This window comes from Schistocerca piceifrons, unplaced genomic scaffold (genome assembly GCF_021461385.2).
Source record: "Schistocerca piceifrons isolate TAMUIC-IGC-003096 unplaced genomic scaffold, iqSchPice1.1 HiC_scaffold_968, whole genome shotgun sequence".
In the NCBI taxonomy this organism is placed as follows: domain Eukaryota; kingdom Metazoa; phylum Arthropoda; class Insecta; order Orthoptera; family Acrididae; genus Schistocerca; species Schistocerca piceifrons.
This window is the reverse complement of record NW_025729243.1, coordinates 145,001-150,000: the sequence shown is the minus strand read 5'-3', so window position 1 is coordinate 150,000 and position 5,000 is coordinate 145,001. Positions and strand designations below refer to the sequence as shown.

Below are 5,000 nucleotides of genomic sequence, written 5' to 3'. Positions count from 1 at the left end.
CGTTCTTGATTAATGAAAACATACTTGGCAAATGCTTTCGCTTCTGTTCGTCTTGCGACGATCCAAGAATTTCACCTCTAACGTCGCAATACGAATGCCCCCGCCTGTCCCTATTAATCATTACCTCGGGTTCCGAAAACCAACAAAATAGAACCGAGGTCCTATTCCATTATTCCATGCACACAGTATTCAGGCGGGCTTGCCTGCTTTAAGCACTCTAATTTGTTCAAAGTAAACGTGCCGGCCCACCGAGACACTCAATAAAGAGCACCCTGGTAGGATTTCAACGGGGTCCGCCTCGGGACGCACGAGCACGCACGGGGCGGTCGCACGCCTTCGGCTCGCCCCACCGGCAGGACGTCCCACGATACATGCCAGTTAAACACCGACGGGCGGTGAACCAACAGCGTGGGACACAAATCCAACTACGAGCTTTTTAACCGCAACAACTTTAATATACGCTATTGGAGCTGGAATTACCGCGGCTGCTGGCACCAGACTTGCCCTCCAATAGATACTCGTTAAAGGATTTAAAGTGTACTCATTCCGATTACGGGGCCTCGGATGAGTCCCGTATCGTTATTTTTCGTCACTACCTCCCCGTGCCGGGAGTGGGTAATTTGCGCGCCTGCTGCCTTCCTTGGATGTGGTAGCCGTTTCTCAGGCTCCCTCTCCGGAATCGAACCCTGATTCCCCGTTACCCGTTACAACCATGGTAGGCGCAGAACCTACCATCGACAGTTGATAAGGCAGACATTTGAAAGATGCGTCGCCGGTACGAGGACCGTGCGATCAGCCCAAAGTTATTCAGAGTCACCAAGGCAAACGGACCGGACGAGCCGACCGATTGGTTTTGATCTAATAAAAGCGTCCCTTCCATCTCTGGTCGGGACTCTGTTTGCATGTATTAGCTCTAGAATTACCACAGTTATCCAAGTAACGTGGGTACGATCTAAGGAACCATAACTGATTTAATGAGCCATTCGCGGTTTCACCTTAATGCGGCTTGTACTGAGACATGCATGGCTTAATCTTTGAGACAAGCATATGACTACTGGCAGGATCAACCAGGGAGCTGCGTCAACTAGAGCTGAGCAGCCGGCCGCCCGGGAGTGTGTCCCGGGGGCCCGCGCGAACACGCAAGCGTCCGCTCAATCATTCTGCAAACAGGAGGAGGCTGAGCTCCCCTGCACAATACACCTCGAAACCCTCTCAGGTCCCGGCGGCGCGCAGCGCCGTCCCAAGTACTTGGTCGGGTTCGAGAGAGGCGCAATCGCCCGGAGTTAGGCGAGTAGACGCTTTCGGTGCGACCACCCGTGCTCCCAACTGAGCTTGCCGCTGCCGACAGAGGCCCGGGAGCGTGCTGTCGTGGCATTGCCGGCGGGAGACAACACGCGCCACCTACGGTGACCGGCAGCTCCAACGCCAGCGCCACAGAAGGACAAAAGCCCCACTTGGGTGCCGAAGCGAACTCTCCCAGCACAGCGCACGCGCCAACACATCCGCACAGCTGCGATACAAACCACCAGCGAGAACCGCTGGGGCGACCGAGCAGCAGACGGCGTCGCGGCGCCGAGCGCCGGGCGGCAGCGCATCCTCAACGCACACAGTCCTCAATCGGACCAGCACACTGAAGATGTCCACCGCGCTTCGCACCGGGCCCGCGAGGACCTACTTTGGCCGCACGGCGCCGCGCGCAGGGTGCGCCGGCGCGCAGCTGCGACGCCTGCCGCGTCCGTCGGCCGGCGCGCCTGCCACTGGCCGCCCCCACCAGCCGGCTGTAGCGCGTGCGCCCACGCACCGCGCGGCCAGCACGCCGGGAGGCGCCCCCTCACCGGCCGGGGACGGTCCCACCCAGCCACCGCCGCGTATCGCTTCACACCCAGATGCCGTTCAGTTTCGTCGGCATGGTGGGTATCGCTGGAACAACCGGTTAGTACCTCAACCTATCGTCGCCATCACCGATTCACCCCTAGCGAGAACAACCGCACCACAACAGGTTACCATTTGTTCATTTGCGTAACTTCACCAGAAAACGCAGGCGTCCATCGCCATTTGCAACTTCCACGATTATTGCATGCCTGTGTCAGGTGTCACGCCACACTACGTCTGCCCACATACACGCAACAAAATGTGCACGCCTAGACAATACGTGGAAGGTGGCCCCCGTACGTATGCGATGTCCATTGCTCGAACGACTGTCAACCGGCCTCTGTAGCATGTCGCAGATATGGAACGCGGTGCACCATGCCATCACGGTGTGTGAGGAGAGACGACTAGGTCCGAATACATCAACAGACAGCTCATGCTGATCGCCATCCACGGCGTCCGTTCCTCCCACACGTCTCTATGGCGTACCACACTGCAATCCAGCTCTCATAGGGAGACGACACGTAGCTGCGTGCACAATATTTGCACTGTATGGTCCGCCGTTTTTGGGCGCAGTCGTTGTACGGTCACACATGTGCCACGATGTATCATTCAGTACATAAGGACGAATGTGCAGTACAGATTGTGGTTTACGCGTACGACATTAGCGGACAGTTGACACAGGCCGCACCACAACGTAGCCTGAGTACGTCGCATGCGGAGGGCATTGAACATGCAAAGTTCTCACCAACCAGCTTGCGAAGGCAGGGGGCAAGGTGGGGACGTGGGGAGGGGCGGCATGTACGTCCTGCTGCCATCCACATTACAGTGTACAGCAGGAGCATGTGGAAAGTGAGCAAGACTTGCAAGGTGTTTAACATGAAGCGATACACAGGGGAGCGGGGAGTGCGAGTAGCGAACTATATTGCGAGGGTTGCGGGTGGGCAACACTACACTAATTGAACGAGTCGTATAACAATTACAGAGCAGGTTTAGGCGACAACGTGGGTTACGTTAGGCGACAACGTGGGTTAGGTTAAGGCACGACGTGGGTTAGGTTAAGGCACGACATGGGTTAGGTTAAGGCACAACATGGGTTAGGTTAAGGCACAACATGGGTTAGGTTAAGGCACAACATGGGTTAGGTTAAGGCACAACATGGGTTAGGTTAAGGCACAACATGGGTTAGGTTAAGGCACAACATGGGTTAGGTTAAGGCACAACATGGGTTAGGTTAAGGCACAACATGGGTTAGGTTAAGGCACAACATGGGTTAGGTTAAGGCACAACATGGGTTAGGTTAAGGCACAACATGGGTTAGGTTAAGGCACAACATGGGTTAGGTTAAGGCACAACATGGGTTAGGTTAAGGCACAACATGGGTTAGGTTAAGGCACAACATAGGTTAGGTTAAGGCACAACATAGGTTAGGTTAAGGCACAACATAGGTTAGGTTAAGGCACAACATGGGTTAGGTTAAGGCACAACATGGGTTAGGTTAAGGCACAACATGGGTTAGGTTAAGGCACAACATGGGTTAGGTTAAGGCACAACATGGGTTAGGTTAAGGCACAACATGGGTTAGGTTAAGGCACAACATGGGTTAGGTTAAGGCACAACATGGGTTAGGTTAAGGCACAACATGGGTTAGGTTAAGGCACAACATGGGTTAGGTTAAGGCACAACATGGGTTAGGTTAAGGCACAACATGGGTTAGGTTAAGGCACAACATGGGTTAGGTTAAGGCACAACATGGGTTAGGTTAAGGCACAACATGGGTTAGGTTAAGGCACAACATGGGTTAGGTTAAGGCACAACATGGGTTAGGTTAAGGCACAACATGGGTTAGGTTAAGGCACAACATGGGTTAGGTTAAGGCACAACATGGGTTAGGTTAAGCACAACATGGGTTAGGTTAAGGCACAACATGGGTTAGGTTAAGGCACAACATGGGTTAGGTTAAGGCACAACATGGTTAGGTTAAGGCACAACATGGGTTAGGTTAAGGCACAACATAGGTTAGGTTAAGGCACAACATAGGTTAGGGTTAAGGCACAACATAGGTTAGGTTAAGGCACAACATAGGTTAGGTTAAGGCACAACATAGGTTAGGTTAAGGCACAACATAGGTTAGGGTTAAGGCACAACATAGGTTAGGTTAAGGCACAACATAGGTTAGGTAAGGCACAACATAGGTTAGGTTAAGGTACAACATAGGTTAGGTTAAGGTACAACATAGGTTAGGTTAAGGTACAACATAGGTTAGGTTAAGGTACAACATAGGTTAGGTTAGGTTAGGTTACACGTTGTTGTAAGGAAAGGTGTAGGGGGGGGGCGGGGGCGGCAGGTTCGTTGATAGTGATTATAGTAAGTGAATGCTTGTGACATGATCAGATTTGTCACGTCAGGATGCACCTTTGGCTTATTAGAGGCGGCGCTCCAATTCTATGCTTGTGTCAGACCTGTGTCTTTGACTCATGTCATTGTTTGTGCGCTGTGACAGGAGGTACTATTGTGATGTTGGGTGCACCGTTGTATAGGACATGTGTGGGTGTGTTGGTGCCTGATCTGCGCAATGGTGGATGTCGAAAGGGTGGGATATTGTATTTTCCGCATGGACCTCCTGGTCTGGTTGTGATAGTGTGGATTGTGTAATGTGGCGGAGAGGATGCACTGGATGTTGTTCCATGCTGGTGCTTACATATTGTATGTGCGCCCGTTAGAAGCAGAGAGTGGTGCGTGATCAGAGTGGCTGGCTGACGTGTGGTTCCCATTGTGGGCAGACTCTTTCAGCATGTATACGGACAGTTGTATATATATTCTGTAGTTTGATGGCTCTGCATTGATTACTAATCAGCGCCGTGTGTACGGGTAATCTGGTTCCAGTCCAAAATGTTCCATCTGTGTACATTAGTGACAAAGACTCCCCTCATGCAGTGGGGCTCGGTCTGTTATAACTCTTCCGCGTAATATATTTGCCCCACGTTTTTGCGACTGCGAGTGCGAGTGCAACGCGCATGGGGACCGACATGCTGATGGCTCGGTATCGGACGCCGTACAGTGAGCAACGCGATCGCGTCTCTCGCTCGTAAGTGGTACAGGTCGCGGCTCATGTATAGGGACAGCGGGAA

General features: G+C 52.7%; 1 non-coding gene across 1 annotated transcript in view; it reads right to left on the bottom strand.

Moving 5' to 3' along the window:
• LOC124774682 overlaps positions 1-1,074 on the bottom strand; it is a 1,909-nt gene extending 835 nt beyond the window's left edge. Inside the window, exon 1 of the ribosomal RNA XR_007015431.1 lies at positions 1-1,074. This exon is cut by the window's left edge and continues 835 nt beyond it. This is a non-coding gene — a ribosomal RNA (small subunit ribosomal RNA).
• Between the last annotated feature and the right edge of the window lie 3,926 nt (positions 1,075-5,000).